The sequence below is a fragment of the Ursus americanus genome, chromosome 35 (genome assembly GCF_024610735.1).
Source record: "Ursus americanus isolate L20-20 chromosome 35, mUrsAme1.1.p, whole genome shotgun sequence".
NCBI classification, from domain to species: Eukaryota; Metazoa; Chordata; class Mammalia; order Carnivora; family Ursidae; genus Ursus; species Ursus americanus.
In genome coordinates this window covers 7,486,231-7,506,646 of record NC_142161.1, presented here as the reverse complement: position 1 = coordinate 7,506,646, position 20,416 = coordinate 7,486,231, and the positions used below count along the sequence as shown (strand labels likewise).

Sequence of the window (20,416 nt, the reverse complement as noted above, 5' to 3'; positions counted from 1 at the left end):
GAATTACAAATGACTTCCTGGGAAATAATGTCTAAATTAAGAACTTAAGATTGAGTAGGATTTAGGCAGATAAATTGAGGGGAGTGACAGCACTAGAATATTGCAAAAGAAGACAGCATTTGCAAAGAACTGAAACAAGACCTTTAGGCAATAGTATTGGATATTTTTCATGGTTCTGGGTTAACAAAACCAAAATGAGTACAAAGAAATCTAAACGCAAATTTTCTGATTCTTGACCTTTCAAGATGGTACATACCATATTCATCTCAGTAAGCTAGAGCATTCAGGGTCAGGACCAGAGCCACAGATAAATAGAGTAGGGTGTTAGATTTGTAGATCTGTCTTGATGCATTGCATAAATTAGAGCTGTTTATGTGAATTCTTTGGGTTAATTATTCTAATAGGTTAATATGTAAAGAGAAAAAGATTACAAATTAATTAATTTTCATTTGTCCCTTATCAAAAACTAAAATCCATTATTTGCATGGAACAGTCTTAGATACAGTAATCCATTACTTCATACTAGGCATTCAGAGGGAGAGGGCAGACCACTCAGGGTAAAGAGAAACAGAAGAAAATTCCTTTTTTAAATGCCTACTCCACGACAGTGTATTTTACATAAGCAGACTTATTTAATCCCAATGAGAAAGGCTTTATTATTTGCACTGTATGTATGGGGATACTAAAGCTTGTGAGGTTTAAATTACTTGTTTAATCAAATAAATAAAGTTTGTTACATATACTAAAATGTTAAATCACTGAAGCGCCAATGATGGATTTGTGTAGCTAAGTTAGTTGGTCTGTTGTACGACTTTCACAATAAAGCATGTAAATGAAGGTCTTATGATGGGATCACTGATTAGGAAGGTTATGGTTCATATATGTATATTTTATTTTTTATTTTTATTTTTTAAGATTTTATTTATTTTTATTTATTTATTTGACAGAGAGAGAGAGAGAGGGAACACAAGCAGCGGGAGTGGGAAAGGAAGAAGCAGGCTCCCAGTGGAGCAGGGAGCCCGATGCAGGGCTCGATCCCAGGATCCTGGGATCACACCCTGGGCCGAAGGCAGAAGCTTAACGACTGAGCCAACCAGGCGCACCCACATATGTATATTTTAGATGCAGGCTTGCACATGACTTCAGCATAAAATTGTACAAGTGTATATACTACCACAATCACCATGTCCCAACCCCCTGTGCACATGTGTATTTATTTGACACATGCTCTCTACAGAGCAAACTGTCAACTTTATAAGACACACATTGCCTGTGAGGACTGCACTCTCAATGAAAGTCATTTGTACTTGATTAACTTTAATGTTTATGATAAAGAGAAGAGGTATTAAAAGGTGTTTTTTTCCAAATGGCTAGCAAGTTGATCCACATTTACTGAATATTTTACCCTTTAATCTATGTTGCTTGACAAGTCAATATTATTATATAGTAAGTTCTTTATATACATGGTTCTATGAAATCATGCACTATTGTTTTCACTGACATGCTTCTTCTGTTTGCATATTTTTAAAATTTATTTGAGAGAGAGCGAGATTGAGAGAACGAATTGGGGGGAAGGGCAGAGAGAGAAGCAGACTCCCTGCAGAGCAGGGAGCCTAACGCAGGACTCGATCCCAGGACCCTCGGATCATAACCTGAGCCAAAGGCAGATGCTTAACCCACTGAGCCACCCAGGCGCCCTGTTTGCATATTTTTAATTATTAATTTAAATACCTATATTTTTCAGTGTTTCTTTTTCTAAGATTGATTTATTTATTATTTACTTATTTATTTGAAAGAGACTGAGACAGCAACAGAGAGCAAGAGAAGGAAGGAAAGGGAGAAGCAGGCTCCCCGCTGACCAGGGAGCCTGCCCTGGGGCTCAATCCCAGGACCCTGGGATCATGACCTGAGCCAAAGGTAGATGCTTAACGGACTGAGTCACCTAGGCGTCCCTATTTTTCAATGTTTCTTTGGTTATTCTACTGTGATTATTCTTCAAAGTATAAAATATAATCATTTTGACAAGCTTTGCTCACAAAAATTTATATTTGAATTTGATTATCAGTAATTTTTAAGTTGTTTTACTCTGGTGAAAAAAATAACAATCAGGCAATAATAACTCTACTTTTTTATTAAAGATTTTATTTATTTACTTGAGAGAGTGCGCGCGAGAGAGAGCATAAGCCAGGGGGAGAGGCAGAGGGAGAAGCAGAATCCTCGCTGAGCAGGAAGCCCTATGTGGGGCTTGATTCATCACAGGACCCTAGGATCATGACCTACTATGATTTTTCTCCTTTTAAAAATAAGAAACAAAAAAAAATATTGCTTATAGAAGTTTCAAGAAATATAATGTACGAGCTCAAAATAAATTATAAATCAAGGACCAATTTTACTAAGCAGTACAAGTTAGCGAAAAAAAAAAAAAAAGGTTTGAATTATTGAACTTCTCTCCCTAAGTGGGGTAAAGTAATTCAGAATATAATTAGACCCTTACTCCTCTGACTGATTGCAATGAATGATGAATCATCCTCTTCTGGTGGGAAAAACTTGAGGGATGTTAGCCTTACTCTGCTGAGTATCTTTTCCTTAAATGCCTCATGTTAAAAAGAGGACTTTTGATTGAACTAAGAAAGTGAGCTAGGAAGAATTAGAATAGGATTCTAGAAATTTATTCCCACTCATGTCACTACATTTAGTGAGGTTATATTTAAAATGTCTTAAGTACGGGGCGCCTGGTGGCTCAGTCATTAAGCGTCTGCCTTTGGCTCAGGGTGTGATCCCGGAGTCCTGGGATCGAGCCCCACATCAGGCTCCTCAGCTGGGAGCCTGCTTCTTCCTCTCCCACTCCCCCTGCTTGTGTTCCCTCTCTCGCTGGCTGTCTCTCTCTCCGTCAAATAAATAAATAAAATCTTTTTAAAAAAATGTCTTAAGTACAGTTTTGCAAAATTTTCTTTATTTTAATATAGAGTCCAACAAAATTTTTTATTAACTTCAATTCATTCTACTAATATCATGAATAGGATGCTTATCAAATTTCTAATTGTTTCTTATTGGTATATAGAAATGATAATGACTTTATAAGAGGCCATGCATGGAACTCACTTACTAGGTCCAATAGGTTTTCTCAGGTAGTGACATTCTCATCAAAACAATAATGATTTGGGCAATATTCATTCTAAAATCTAGACATGTTGTATCTCATTAGCATCTCTTCCAGGAAAAAAAAAATTAGTGACAGTAGTTATCAACTTTTTCTACAGCACAGCACTTGCCTAGGTTATTATCAGTATAGTTTTAGTTACATGGGAAGTTAATACAATATTATTATACAGGAAAATATTTCATGATCAAATAACTCTGGAAAAAAATGTTAAGTTATATTAGGTGAGCCTCACTACTGAAAAAAAGCTTAGAATTTTAAAATAATGCTTATCGTGGATCTCCTAGAGTCTAATATTGTAGGCTGTGTGTCTCCAAATTATTTGACCAATGTACTTCACTAATTCATCCTCAATTTAATTTATATTGGGAACACATTAAAAACAGATATAGATTAATATTATTTTCAGGTAGCTAACTCTTCCAAAATCAGGATTTTCTCCACCGATTTGAGAAACACCTTGTAATATAATATTTACATTTCTTATTTAGTTTATTATACTTGTATAAGGTTTTTGTACTAGTTTTTAGCAAAGACATTCTTTCTTTATGTAGAGATTTTTTAGTATAGATTTTTCTGGTTTGAATTTCTTTTAGTTATCTTTTACATATTAACGTTTTATCAGGCTACTTTGAAAGGATGCTCATTCATAGTTCAGTGACTCCTCTGATTTAAACTTTAGTCAAAACAAATCACTTAATTTACTTGATATTATATTACTAATACAATTTCATGTTTTTTTAAACATTTGCTTGTTTAATGTGGCTATATTTTTAATCATTTTGTTTTTCAAGCATCTCCTCTAAACAACATAGTTTTTAAAAAAATGTTATGTAAACTCCAATTGCTCAATAAGTAAATTTATCTCATTCATATTTATTATTGTATTATTTTATTTCAGTCAACTTCTTCTAAATGGACTACCTTTTTTCTACTTCTACATCCTCCAGTGCTTTAGATGAAATATATCTTATTTTAATTTTATTAATGATTACTTGCAACGTTAAACAACATTTTTGAAACATATTACTCTAGTATTAGAATAAAGTACAAATTGATATCTTCGGAACCTACTTTTCTGATGATAAATTTCACATATTCAGCTTTAAAATTTTTACCTTTGTATTTAACTTTATTACCAGATGTGTGCCTCTTTTGAAATTTTAACTAGTATCTGTTCATACCATGAAATATAATGATTATCTCATAATCTAAATGTTTCTGGCTTTAAAATAAATTACTATACCATATTATATTTGATTACAGGAAAAAAGGGTTGAAAGAAAATATTAGAAAATAAATAAGTATATATACTAACTTGGTTAAATTAACAAATGTAATTTTAGAATTTTTTTAGATTATATTATTAATCTCAACTTCATTGAGATTTTTCACTTTTTTCTCTTTCTCTTCCTTTTTTCTTTTTCTCCTTTCTTCTGTTCTTTCTCTTCCTGAATCTTTTATTTACCTATCTTGGCCTCACCTTCTTCCCTGTTAGTCTCACAATGTGAGACCATACACACAGATAAGTCAGGCTGCTTTAAGACTTTTTCTTAAATAAACATATACTCAGAGGTAGTTATATTTCTATTTTAACCCTTCAACTAGTAACCTAAAAACCTTGATGTTCATCTACATAATGTGGAGCAGCTATGTAAGTGGTAGGAGGGGAATGGAAAGATATTGTTTCATTCACCTGTCATCTCAAGAGATACCATTGTATCTCATAGGCTTAAAAGCACCATGGCAGTAGACATCAGGCTTCAGTGATGTCCCTGACTTTGCCCAGAAAGCTCCACTAAAGTTGCAGCAAGAACTGCTTGGTCTCACTGTTGAAACTCCAACACCTATCTGAACTCTAGCACAAAATATTAGGTATAGTCTAAATTAGAATAATGGTCAATACCACCAACATTCAACATTACTTAATGGAATATTTGTTTTACTTAAATAAAAACAAGGTAGATATGAAATGTACTGTTATGCTTTAGACTATTTTATCTGTGCCATGTAATGACTCAACTCTTTCTCTACTTTTTCTCTTCAAACTCTATGACACCTTTATTCCTACAGAACAGCATGGCCCTCATTTGATGAGGATGCGTTATTTTTCTATTATTTTCTTATTAGCCAGTAACAACTGAACTACTACTCTTCTGTCTTCTGCATCAAGTCAAATCAATGTTTTAATCTAAGGAACTAAATTTTTATTCAATAAAAATGTCTTTTACTACTAGGGGGTTTCTGGGGAAGCTGACAAAGTAGGAGGATCCTAAACTCACCTCTTCCCATGGATACAACTAGGTAACACTGGCATCAGTGTAAACAAACCAGAAAATGAACTGAAGACTAACAGAATGGACTCTCCACAGCTAAACTTAGAGAAGAGGCCACATCAAAGAGGGTGGGAGGGGCAGAGTTGTGCTGGGGAGCCAAATGGATCCAAGGGACTGTCATGGGAAGGAGGGATAGTGCAGGCTCAGAAAAGGGAAAGGAGGAGATCCCCTGGCCAGGCATCCCAGGTACAGGGAAGAGGAATCCCCAGAATATTTAGCTTTGAAAACCAGAGGGATCCAACAATCAATGAAGCCTAATTGGAACTTTAAAAATCAGCAGGCTCAACTCTGGGAGAACTAGAAGGCCTTAGGAAACTGAGTCCCTGCTCTTAAAGAGACAGCACAACAAAAAGCCCCAAAGAGATACAGCATAGAGGCAGCAGTTTCAAAAACCCTTGGGATATACGGTAAGGAGATTTATTTATTCATCTTAGAGCATGTGCTGGAGGGTCAGATATCTTTAGGAGACTTCTCCAAACCAAAAAGCTGGCAGGACAAATTTCCCTTCCCAGCCCCCAGCCTAGATACTTAAACACCTGTCGGAACCAGCTCAGCACAACACTCCCCACCTAGCATGCTAACAGTATGCCCCACCCCCCCATTCTGTGTGCATCTGTGAACCCCACCCCCTTCATCTTAGACAGCCTCTGCAAGAGTCTTCCAGGTGGCTGCAGGTCCCCTCAGAGAGCAGACAAGCATGGACCTTGCTGGCACTGTAAGCCCCACCCCCACATTCTTCTGCAGACCTATCCCGTCCAACAGGCCCTTGGTAGAAACCCATCCAAAGCACTGCCACAAGCCCGGCAGTGTGCAGTGTAGCCCTGACAGAGGCCAGCACCACTCCAAAGTGACCCCTGCCTCAGGGAGAGAGGAAGATAACCACACTCTCCAGTTCAACTGTCACCCCAGCAATGAGCTGGAGGCAGATGTGTGGTTTAACTGTGGGGCCCCTCCACCAGTGAGAGCTTCTCAGGGGGACAATACAGAGAAAGTGCCCTACAGTTCAGTGTTACTGCAACTGGCAAATAAATACCTGGTCTGACTCAACTCAAGCCTAAGGTGGCCCCAGACTGGCCCGCTAACACCACAGGGACCAAACCCTGACAGACTGAAGACAAAAGTGGCTCAGTCATAATAGTAATAACAGGGTCGTGAGATTGAGCCCAGTGCCTGTGCTGGGCACAGAGCCAGCTGAAGAAACTCTCCATCCCTCTGCCCCAGCTCATCCCCCCCCCCACCTTCTCTCTCCCTAAAAAAAAGAGAGAGAGAGAGAGAGAGAAATAGTAGAGGAAGGCATGCTTCCAAATTCATTTTATGAGGCCAGCATGACCCTGATAACAAAACCAGATATAGACACTATAAAAAAGAACCACAGGCCAACATCTCTAATAAACATAGATGCAAAAGTCCTCAACAAAATATTAGCAAACCGAATCCAACAATACACTTAAAAAAAAAAATCATTCACCGCGATTAAGTGGGATTTATTCCTGGGATGCAAGGGTGGTTCAATATTTGCAAATCAATGAACAAGATACACCACATCAACAAGAGAAAGAATTTAAAAAATATCATTTCAGTAGATGCAGAAAAAGCACTTGACAAAGTACAACATCCATTCCTGATAAAAACCCTCAACAAAGTAAGTTTGGAGGGAATATACCTCAACATAATAGAGGCCTTATGTGAAAAACCCATTGAGTATGATATCCAATGATGAAAAACTGAGAGCTTTTCCTTTAAGATCAGGATCAAGACAAGATGTTCACTTTCACCACTTTTATTCAACAGAGTACTAAGAGTCCTAGCCAAAGCAATCAGACAACAAAAAGAAATAAAAGGCATCCAAACTGGAAAGGAAATAAAACTTTCACTATTTGCTGATGACATGATGCTATACATAGAAAACCCTAAAGACTCCACCAAAAAATTACTACACTTGATCAATGAATTCAGTAAGGTCACAGGATACCTAATCAATATACAGAAATCCATTCCATTTCCATACAGTAATAATGAAGTAGCAGAAAAAGAAATTAAGAAAACAATCCCATTTATAATTGCATCAAAAATAATGAAATACCTAGGAATAAACCTAATCAAGGAGATGGAAGACCTGTCCTCTGAAAACTCTAAAACACTGATGAAAGAAATGGGTGAGTGAAATAGGGGAAGGAGATGAAGAGCATACTTTTAATGAGCATGGAGTAATGTACAGAACTGTGGAATAACTATATTGCACACCTAAAATTAAGATAACACTATATGTTAACTATACTAGAATTTTTTAAAAGTTACTATTTCAAAAAAGAAAATATATTTTAATTGAAAATTTAATTGGCACAAAAATAAGTTGTAAGTTTATACCAGATAAAATAATTCAGCAACAATTTACAGAGATTATCTTTCTCATTTTGACATTAAGATAGGCTACTTTAACGGCAGCCCTACTTATTTTACAAGCACAACAATATTAAATAGTGTCACATTAGGTGATCACTTGACATCTATGAAATCACCGATATGTATGCAAATACAGTAATTGAAATAACCCAGAATGTGATTACATTAAGTTATTAGATTAGTAAAATAAAACACAAAATTTTAAATTTCTACAGAATACTCATGGTCCATGAAATTTCATCCTCTGGCCACAGATTGAGAAACAGTGCACTATACCATAGCAACCATTAGAGTGAGAGGCATAAATGATTTTGATGTGAGAATGAACTGGAGATAGGCAGGTTCTAGCTGAGATGTCAATGAACCAGGCATCTGTTAGAAGTCTCATTTTGCTGAAAATTTAATCTCTCAGCTAGTTGATGAAGCAATGAGGGACTATTACTCTGGATTTAACTTTGACCAAAAAGAAAGAACTGGTTCATGAAATTCAAGTGACAGGAACCTTGGGAGAAAGTCAACTTGTCATCTTAGTGCCTGAAATAGCCCAGAAAGGAAACACTCAGTGCAGTCTGACAGGTAGCTTGGACTTTAAAAACAGATTTCAAAAATTTCAGAGAGGAGATCTGAGTGATTCCATGACTTCAAGTCTTTTAAAAGGATTGGAACCCTTGAAAAATAAATTCTGATAAGAAAATTATAAACATTGACAACAAGGTAGAAACAAAAGGGAACAGTATATAAAGGAAACTAACATAGCTACACACATTTTCCTTCATGAACTGTAAGGAGGACAAAGGGAAAGGATTACAATTTTGAACGTCTTTATGTGTATAAAAGATGCTACATCGTCCACACAGAGGTGTCTCTATATTCCTTTTACTGATGAGGAAATTGAGGCTCAAGGAGATTACATAGACTCCAGAAATATATATTATAGAGTTATTGAGATAACTAAAGATAATAAAGAGTTCTGTTGAACATGTGAAAGATATTTTTAAAAAAAGAAAAATGGTTAATTCTAGTACTTGATGCTGATTATTTCATTTTAATCAAAAATAGTAAATAAGCATAAGTAATTAATGCTTACATTCTTTATTATGGAAATGGATCTTTATAGTAAAGATAAAGATAAAACAAATGCAAATAAAAGACAATACATGGATATACCTATAATAAGAAGCAAATTTAAGTGTCTGTTGATACAGTATATTCTGTATAAGCAAAAGCAGTCCCCTTCTCAGTAGTGGGCAGATAAGAAAACACACACACACACACACACACACACACACCAGCCAATCCACTGACAACTAGGAACTAAGTAGATTCTCTTTAAGAATCTAAACTGAGAGACTCAGAAATAGTAACTAGTCAGATAAAGGTAAGTAGTAGAATTGAAGAGTCATTCTAAAGCAGACCAGCATTAGCATCATTTGCACACTGACACCATGGAGAAGCAAAATTCATAAGTAGCCCAAGTGTGCAAGTATTCTGAAAGCAGCAAGACCATAAGGCATTCATATAGAGAAAAGCGTAGATAAGAGACCTGATATCCCAGGAAAGACAGGGAGTAGCCTCAGGTACTGCCTTTCCAATTCTAGGTATCCTGTGTCAGGCTGTCCGGTTCTGATCCTTGAATACCTAAATGACACACCAAGTGTAATTTGGATACCTACTGGGTTATCTGTACATCATCTCCAGTTTGGGAAACTCCATTCTACCTCCTGCCATCCACATATTAAAAGGATAGTCATGTTCATACAATATAACTCCATCTCCTGACAACACTGATTAATCCAGACATGGAAACCTTAACCAAGAGAAACAAAAACACTCTCTGCATGGAATATGGAATAAGAAATTTCAACCTAAAATAGGATACTTATTGAAACAGAGAGGATATAAATTTGAGTGTTATTGGTAGTAGCCATTATCTACTTCTGAACTAGGAAACAGAAATATTGTCTTTAAAAAAAGTGACATGAAGAGAAAAACAGAGATAACAGATGGAGAGAACTTACTGCATTCCCTTCAAATAGACTAATATGTGATTCATCTGAAATACAGTTGCATCCCTGCCCTTGGGTACCACAGGACAACCCCTCCCCTGGTCCCCATATAATTATAGCACCAATTACAGGGTGATCATGGTGACTGGGAAGAATGCTAAAAAAATAAAAGATATACAGAAAGATAATAAAAATGCTATATTTTGCTGAATTCCATGTAAAATTAAAATGTACATACAAAAATTACACAACTTAAAGAATTCTATCAATTACCAGCAAAATTCCAAGACATATAATTAGACAGATGGCTCATGAACACCTAGAAAAGGAAGTGGTAATCACCAAGAGCCACTTTAAATTCACTAAGAATAAATTATACCAAATTAATTAAATTATATAGACATAGTGAATCTGCATTTCAATGAGGCATTTAATGCAGTGTTCTGTTGATGTCTTTTTGGACAAGATATATGTGGAGTGGATGTTTGTAAATTATGTGAATATGTGTTAGTTGAACAATTATTCTCAAACCATGACAATTACATGGCTCATTTTTGAACCTGTTGTGAGCTTTATTCACAATTTTGAGTTAAAAAATGGATATAGACATAGAAAAGATGTGTATTAATTTGGAGAAATAGTCAAGTATTGAAAAACAGAATCATGATTGAAAAATCAGGGTTTTTTTTTTCATTATAAATGTTGGAACAATGGATCAAATTCAGTAAGAAGGAATTCTAGAAGATAAATATAAAATCTAATACTCCAGGTTAAAAAGTTGACCTCACAAATACACAATAGCAAAGATTATAAATAGGAAAGAAATACCCATGTCCTTTGAGGAATGGGACTATACCTTGTAGGTCCATATTCACACCTCCCAACACAAGTCCTGGAACAAAACAGATCCTAAAGTTAGACAATTTTTTAATCAATGAGAGATTTAATATGAGCTAACAAATGTCATGCACATTTAAGTTGCATTTACACGAATACAGTATTTAGTAAGGAAGTCAATCATATTCCTGTACCTTACACTGATAAGATCATATTTGGAGCACTGTGTCTGCTTGGGAGCCATATATTAAGTGGAACACTGATAAATTATAGTGGTTATGAAGACAGTAAACAAGACAGTGGTAAGACAGTATTCTTGTGTGGTCAGAGTTCTCGAGAAAAACAGAACCAACAGGATGTATATATTTATATTTACATTTATTTATATCTCTATATATCTATATATCTATGTATCTAGACAGATTTTAAGAAATCAGCTCATGCAATCATGCAATTGTGGAGACTGGCAAAATCTATAGAGTGTGCTGACAAGCTGGAGACCCAGTGAAGAGTTTATATTGAAGTTCAAGTCTGAACATAATCAATCTGCTGGCAGAATTCCCACTTCCTGGGTAAAGTCAGTCTTTTTCTTAGGGCCTTCAAATGACTGGATGAAGCCCACCGACATTACAGAGGACAGTCTGCTTTACTCAAAGTCTACTGATTTAAATGTTAACATATCATCTAAAAAATATCTTTAAGCAACATTTAGATTAGTGTCTGACTACATATTTGAGTGCCGTGCCGTAGGCAAGTTGACACATAAAATTAACCATCTCAACTCCACTGTCATATAATAAATGGTTAAGGGAAATAGAGATATTTAACTTGGAAGAGAGAAAAGCTGGGGAGATAAATATACAGAACCTGTTTTAAAACATTTCAAATTTTAAAATAAAGAGTGGATTAGATTCAGCCATTATAACTCTAAAGTGTTATTTTAAGATGAAGAGCAAAAATTAAAAACAAAGTTTTAATAGCTAAACTATCTAATTTAAATGAGAAGTAGGATATACTTAAAGAAAAAAATATGTGGTAAGGTCTCAATCCTCAAGGAAATCTGCAGTTTAACTGTAAGAGCAAAAATTCAGATATGAAAAAAACACTCATTAATTCATTGAACTAATATTAGTTACTTATAATTTTCTATACATTAGCAATACAGTAACAATCAAGAAAATGTGCCTGCCCTTATGAAGCTCATATTCTCATCGAAAGATACAGAAAATAAATAAAATATATACCATGTTAAAAGTGATAACTTCTAGGGAGAAGAATCTGGCTTCTGCTTAAAAACCTAGGTGTGATTTTTCAAGCCTGATCATAAGCAATTACAAAGGCTTTATCCGGCAGGTCTCATGGAGAAAAGCCACCCTCCCCACATCAGACCTGGTGTACAGCCAGTGCACTGCAGTCTGAAGGGAATTACAGTCAAAGTCTCAGGCCCCCTTGGTCAGCCATACTCTTATTCTCATTCACATACTTAGCCCAAGCACCTTCATTTCAAGGTTTATTTATCAGGGATCTTCATCTGAGGCTTTCTCCAGGGTACTCTGTGTACAACTCCTTATGGGGGATGCAACTATGCTCAAAGATACTTTTTCCACTCTGAATCAGTACCCAGTACTTTTTCACTCCGAGTCTTTTTCTCTCTCCCATCATCTTTCAGGTCCACAAAAGTGCAGGAACATCTTGTTCAGTACTCCCTCAGCAGTGAAACAACCCCCGCATCTGTGCTGAGTTCCCTGACCCTCGACCAGTGTGCCTTTCCATAGGAAAAATGGAAGGGGAGGGAGCCCACGTTTTCACTAGTTCAGCTTCTTGCTTACACTATAGCAGTCAGTAATTAGCTATTCCTTTCATTTTGGCTTATTGTCACAGTTGGCTACTCTGACCCCTGACAGTTCAGCTTTCCCCATAGTGAGCTGCAGAGAGAAACTACCTTGGTCAGCTCCAATTGCTATAACAGAATCCTGTAGACTGGATGGCTTAAACAACAAATATTTATTTCTCATAGTTCTGGAGGCTGGAAGTCTGAGATTAGGGTGCCAGCATGGTCAGGTTCTTGGCAAAGGCCCTCTTCCTGATTTATAGACAGCCATATTCTCAATGTATCTTTGCAAGGCAGAGAAACACAGATGATCTCTCCTGTGTCTCTCTTATAAGGGCACTAATCCCATTCATGAGGGCTCCACCCTCATGACCTAATTACCTCCTAAAGGCTCCACCTCCTATCACACTGAGGGTTAAGATTTCAGCATGTGAATTCTGGAGGGACACAACATTCAGTCCATAAGAGAGGCAAAATAAAATAAAAAAGGAACATAAGCAGGGACAGGAAAGGAGATACCATAACGTAGTCAGAAACCTAAGAAGGTAATACTTGAGTAAACACCTGAAAGAGGTGAAGGAGAGAGCTTGGAGGACATCTAGGGAAGAGCACTGTAGGCAGGGTAAATAGCAAAGACAAAGACCCTGAGGAGGATACAGGCCCTATTAGACAATGGCCAGATGGTGAATATCCAACTGTAATGGAATGCAAGAGGTCTTATTCCACAGTTTTTTCAGTATAGTTAATAAAGAAAGAGAGAGAGAGACAGAGAAGAAAACAGGATAGTTAGAAGACTGTGAGAAGTGCTATGGGAGAAGAAAAATAGGGAGGGTCTGGAGACACAAAGCAGGGGAGCTCAACAATCATTGAGTGGTCATGATAGATACCCCAGAAGTCAGGATGTCTAGTTCAGAACACAAGAAGAATAAGAAACAAGGAAAAGAGTTGAAAGGGTTCCATGATATTAGAAAAAAAAAAAAAAAGGTTAGTGATCAGGTAGGGAAGTCATGATGCATAACTCTAGGAGGCTCCACTCACAGCACAGTCTTGGCATCATACAGTGCACATATGTGAGGCCTTATATGATGACATCGGAAGCTAAAATCATGCTGGTTTGGGGCAACCAAAACACTCGATACAACTAAAGTGTAGAGTGACTTGGAATAAAATGGCAAAATCAGGACGTAAGCAGAGATTAACATAAATTTTTTTTAAAGTCACAAAAATATTTTAAAGATTTTATTTATTTATTTGACAGAGAGAGAGACAGCCAGCGAGAGAGGGAACACAAGCAGGGGGAGTGGGAGAGGAAGAAGCAGGCTCCCCGCAGAGGAGCCTGATGCGGGGCTCGATCCCAGAACGCCCAGATCACGCCCTGAGCTGAAGGCAGACGCTTAATGACTGAGCCACCCAGACGCCCCCCAAAAATATTTTAAATAAGATATGAATATGACAAAAACTTTGGCTGTTAAGATGCAATAAGTGATTGTGGGGTAACAGGGAAAACCAGTGATAAGACCATGGTCAGAGATAAATTTTCGTGACTTGGAATAGGGTCTTAAAAATAGGGTTAAAAAAGAGAGTAGAAGCAGAAAGGGCTGGGAGCTGATGGAATGTGGATGAGAATTAAAAAAAAATTAAGGATCATCCTCCAGTTTTGATGTGGACTCCTACAACAACGGTGATGACATTTCTGACATACAGAACAAAAGAGGACAACTAAATACTGTACACAAGATGATCTCCTAAATATGGACTTTATGCACTTGACATACCTGCACAGGATCCAAGTAGAAAAATAAATAGGATGAAATATTAACAGATAATCCACAAAAGAAGCGTTCCTTGGTCAGATATATCTAGAAAAATAGTACATATTCTATCCTGTTCTTAACGATCTATTCAATTATTTATTCATTCAACCTATCTTTTGTACCTCCTACTTTGTCCCATAAACTACGTTTCACTCTGGAATTTAGAACTAAATAAGATGAACATGGCCTCTGACAAAAAGCTTGCAACCTACAGGTGATAGATGAACCAAACAAATAATTATCTAAATTATAACTGGGATAATTCTACAAATTAGTATGAAGTCCAGGAATGTGTAAGACGGGGCCAAACCTAGCCTGAGGAGCCCCCTTGTCACTCTCACATGAATGTATTTAAATCCTACCACTATGAAACTCATCAAAATTATTTAAATAAGGATTACTAAGGGTTGTTGGATTTTTTTTTAAGCATGAAAGCTGTTTTATTTCCCCTATAGATACCTATACCATGTAAAGAACAAACCCTGGAATGTAGTTTGAAAAATTTCTCAAGAAAGAAAACCAGGGAAAATTTAACAAGTACTTGAGTCTTCATTGCCAGCATGTAGTTTCCCTTTTCTTCAAAGAAAGAACAAGACCAAAGGTGTGCAGGCGGGACACACAGGCAATTTGGAGCACACAAAGTAGAACAGCCTGATTAGATAAACAGCAGGCCCAGCTAGCAGTTCTGACCAGTTCGGCACTCAAACAGAAACTGTAAGAGTTATTGGCACTGAGGCACTTGACCACCCAAATTGCTTCCAATTCCTACTTCACACACTAAAAGTGATGACATTCATTTCTCTCTTTTCCTCCCATTCTAGAGACACAGCAAGGCTGTCATAGCTGTGTTTAATGAATGAAAGAATGAATGAACTCTGATCTCTTTGGTATGTGTAATGAATAAAATATTATTGATATTAATAATGAAATAGTTATTCAACTTTTAACTGGCACAGATTGAGATTTCATTTCTGATGTCTGCAACTGTTCTTTGAGTCATCAGAGGACTTTAAATCAGTTGAATGTTCAGGCTGAATATGTTTATATATTTTTTTCTTTTTTGGTAGAAGTGTGAGTCAAGGATATTGGAGCTAGAAATATGCCCTGGGAGGACCAGGATTTAGTGTGCCCTCTCAAATCCTCCCTCTCCCTGCTGCTCCTGTCCTCCTAAATACACTCTATTAAATTCTCAGCCAAAATTTTCACAAGACAATTTACATGAGAGTAATTTTAGATACTGACCATTTGTGGATCCACTAAATACTAGAGTAAATCACTGTAATTAGATTAATATGCAATGATTAAAAATAATATTGCATTTAATGGTGCAGGAAAATGTTAAAAACATGTTAACTAAAAATGCAAGTTCAGTGTAAGCTCCCATTTTTGTTTAAAAAAATGCATGTGTGCAGATATACAAAGTTTTACTTTTCAATTGTACTACTAGGTTATTTACACAAAGAATACAAAAATACTAATTCAAAGGGATAAATGCATCCCAATGTTTATAGCAGCACTACCTACAACAGCCAAATTATGGAAAGTGCCCAAGTGCCCACTGACTGATGAATGGGTTACTTCTGAGTAATGGTATATATAAGTGGTGTATATATAGATTTATGTGTGTATATATATATATATAATGGAATATTAGTCATAAAAAAAGAATGAAATATTGCCATTTGCAACAACATGGATGGAAGTAGAGTATATTGTGCTAAGTGAAATAAGTCAATCAGAGAAAGACAAATACCATATGATTTCATTCATACGTGGAATTTAAAAAAACAAAACAAAAAGCAAAGAAAAAAAAAAGAGAGAGCAAGAGAGAGAGAGGCAAACCAAGAAACAGATTCTTAACTATAAAGAACAAACTGATGGTTACGGGGCGGGGGGGGGGGGGGCGGGGGGGAATGGGTGAAATAGGTAAATAGGGATTGAGGAATGCATTTGTCATGATGAGCACCAAGTGTTGTATGGAAGTGTTCAATCACTATATTGTACATCTAAAACTATGGGGCGCCTGGGTGGCACAGCGGTTAATCGTCTGCCTTCGGCTCAGGGCGTGATTCCGGCGTTACGGGATCAAGTCCCACATCAGGCTCTTCTGCTATGAGCCTGCTTCTTCCTCTCCCACTCCCCCTGCTAGTGTTCCCTCTCTCGCTGGCTGTCTCTCTCTGTCGAATAAATAAATAAAATCTTTAAAAAAAAATAAATTAAATAAAATAAAACTAATATGACACTATATGTTAACTGTCTGAAAGTAAAAAAAAAAAAAAAAACTTCAAAAAGAGTTTTACTTTCCATTGACTAAAAAACAGATTTTTTTTTAGTTTTTTATTCATCTATATTTTCAAATTTTTCTACTTACTGTTTTAAGAAAACATGTGAAGAAGTAAATTAAAAGTTTCAAAGGCTTTTTGGATAAAAATATTTTGAGATGATATATGAAGTTTTATTAGGAACAGCTCTGCTGGATTTATAAGTAGGTCTGAATTTTATTCACTTTTAGCTTATATTTGCAAAAGCTTTTCTGACATTCGGTAAATATTCTGTTCAATAATCTTTCCATTGTTGCCTTTCCAAATACCCTACACTCACTACTTTCACCACTCACTAGCAAAAAATAAGCAGCAATGGCAACCCCTTGCTAGGTTTCAGGGATTTGGTAGTTGTTCTTCAAGAAAATCAGCTGCAGGCTGTACATTCTGAAAGAATGCTCTTGGTGAAGGATTTAGGTAAAGAGCCCTGAGCAGTGAAGGCCAGTTTACATGTGAATATCAAGCACTTTATACAAGATCTTGAAAAGAGAGCTGATGAATAGAGCCTTTTTAATGACCAACCCTGCCTTTTTTGCCAAACTATACTTTGTTCTAGGTAAAATAATTCCTGCATGAAAAAGAGACATTAAAGTGCCAAACTGACTTTCATGAGTCTATAAAGTCTCAAAACTTCATAGTAACACTCCAGAAATTTTTCATCGACACTGTCTATGTACCAACAAGAGAGAAAAAGAGTTTGTGTGTTACACAGGTGGTAGTGGAGAAGTGAAGGATAGTGGAAATAAAATTATTTGTTTTAGAAATATTTACAAAATAGAAATGGAGACAACCAATCACAGTGCAAAATGGAATAAACTAATGTAACCCTCTGAGGATTAACTGGTTTTCAGTGACAGGAAAGAAAGTAGGGAAAAGATATTCCAAGTTCCAAGGACCAAGAGCATGAGGCATGAAAGTATACGGTATACTTAGAAAAATGACTAAAAGCTAAGTTTAATGGAAGAATGCACTGGGAGGTGGTCTGTACAAGCTGACTGATGAGCAGCCTGTGAGTGCCATTTTAGGAAATGTGACTGTATTTTATAGGCCACAGGCAGTCATCTAAATTCTTTTTTGAGCATAAAAGGTGAAGTAGTATATTGAAAGGCTAAAGACATATTCCAGTCGGAAAGTTACTGCAACACTCTGTGTATGAGATGATGTCACTACCTGCAGTATGAGAGGAACAACTGAAAATAAATGATAAACTGATGAAGCACCATTGCGCAGGCAGAACAAACAGAACTTAGTAATTTACCAGTCATGTGCATGAGGGCAATGAAAGACTCAAACTGAGCTTCCTTGTATGAGTGACTGGGAAGATGAAGTAACAGCTTTACTGGATTAAGTTTAATTTGGCTTTGAGACATCATGCAAATTCTTGGGAATCAGAGTTAGAATTTCAGGAAAAACATAAAGTTGATAGTTACTGCCCAGAAGCCAGAGTAGGATATAAAACAATATGTGTTAAACAATAAAAAGTTCAAGACCAGAAAAATAGGGAAAGATTACATACTTTTTTGAAGGTTAATCAAAGGAAGCAGAAACAGTAATACAGACAATTAAGGAAAAAGATAATACATGGAAAACTATAATTCTTAAAATTAAGAAGAAAATATAATCCTTTTTAGCTCTGACTAGAATACAAGAACTATGATAAAACTAAGGAACAATGTCAGGAAATCAATGGAGCAGAAAGGTTGAAGAATGAAGAGTAGCCAACAGTGGTTAAATACAGGCCTACAAAGAATGACTAGAAATGGCAAACAGTACATTACTTACTGATGACCTCTGAAAAAGCAGTTTCAGTAAAATGTGGAAGATAAGAGCCATAAAGAAACATTTTAATGGATGGTTAAGAAATGGAGACAACAATTTGAAACAGTCTTTCAAAAATGTAATAAAGTTAAGAAGAGATATGAAGTGTCAGTTTGGCAGAGAAACAAGGCCAGAGAAAGAATTTTTGTTATTTGTTTACATTTGAAATATGGGAGACTTTGATATATTTGTTGACCAAAGAAAATCTAGTGAAGATAAAGAAATTAGTTATAAATTGAGTGATAAATTATGGGAAACAATTATGGAACTGAGGATAGTAATTAATTCAGTCAATAAGAAGAATGAATTCAATCAAGGACAAAGGAACTAGTCTTAGAAACTAGGAACACTTTTTCTCTAACGCAAGGACAAATAATGTGGAAGTCCAGAACAAATCAGCTTACTGGGGGGGAAGGAAGCTGAGAGCAGTACATTGGCCTGTTTCTTTGCTACTAAAGCACAGAGCAACCCTATGGCTTAAGACAATACATGGATTTAATAACTTTATATCATAATGATGGTTCACACAACAATCATGAAACTTCAGAAAACTTTGGGTGGAACATCTGACATAACTGGACAGGTAAGCGTATAGCTCACAGACTCAGAAGATAAATGGACCCCAAGAGAAACAATTACTACCACTGCAACTAGGTTTCCTTAGGAAATACCTTTTAATTATGATAAACTGAATTTATTTAGTGCCTGAAAAATCCAGTTGCTACACATGGCTCAGTGAACGACACATCACACTACTTTTATGCAAGCCTATTTTCACAAACACCAACAGCCTTAGAAAAAGATGGTGTCAGTGAGATGAGCAGGTAGGGAAAATGCCATAGTCATCCCATTCAGAATTGGGTGTGTCCATAAGTACAAGCATGTTACTTAACCTTCTGTGCCTCTTTTTCTTCAATGACTCTGATCTGATAGGTTTGCTATGAAGATGAAATAGCTAGTGCACCATAATATGAATCCATAAAAATTAATCACCATTTTCTTCTTCCTCCAGCTCTCCTCATCCTTCTCCTTCTTTCTTCTTTCCTCTTTCTTCTTTCTTCTACTTCACTATAATTCTTAGTTAATTCCTTCAACAAACATTTATTTAAAACTGACTATATGCCAGACACTACTACCCCGGATGTACCCTGATGAACAAAATATACATGATTCTTGGGCTCTTTGAGCTTGCAAACTAGTACAGAAGGCAAATGTTGAGCAAATAAAAATACAAATAAAAATATATTTTATATTTTCAAATAACTATAAATATATCTGTATATAAATATAAATAAATATATGATTATAAATTGTGATAATTTATTGAAAGGAAGTAGCAGGAAGCAAGAAAATAGACTGATACAAATAATTATTCTAACGTGGAGGCAGAGGGGAAGGACTCTGAAAAACTGACAGTTAAATGGAGATATAAAAATCCCCCAATTTTGAAAGCATAAATATTACTTAATTTTCTAAAAATTGTCATCCAAAATTTATTTATTCCCAGTCAGTTCAACTAGTTAACATTTTAAGTGCTTTATCATACATTATATACTTAGAATTTCTGTGCTGAAAAAAAGAAAACAGAAAATTCTTTGCTTGAAGTCTAAGATTGTTTCTATAAAAACAAGTTAATCAACTAAAAAGTAATAAATTCAATTTAAAGAAGTCAACTTTTTTTTTTTTTTTTTAGAGAGGGAGAGAGCAGTGGGAGGAACAGAGGGAGAGAGAGAGACTCTTAAGCAGGTTCCATGCCCAGCATAGAGCCCAACCTGCGACTCAATCTCACAACCCTAAGACATGACCTGAGCCAAAATCAGGAGTTGGATGCTTAACCAACTGAGCCACCCAGGTGCCCCAGTCAACAAAAAAATTTAAAAGACCTTTAAA

General features: G+C 36.0%; 1 long non-coding RNA gene across 1 annotated transcript in view; it reads right to left on the bottom strand.

Moving 5' to 3' along the window:
• Nucleotides 1-20,416, bottom strand: part of LOC123795725 (uncharacterized) — a 445,529-nt gene that overhangs the window by 318,789 nt on the left and 106,324 nt on the right. The window contains exon 3 of the long non-coding RNA XR_015723010.1: nt 10,762-10,797. This is a non-coding gene — a long non-coding RNA (uncharacterized LOC123795725). The remainder of the gene's footprint in view (nt 1-10,761; nt 10,798-20,416) is intronic.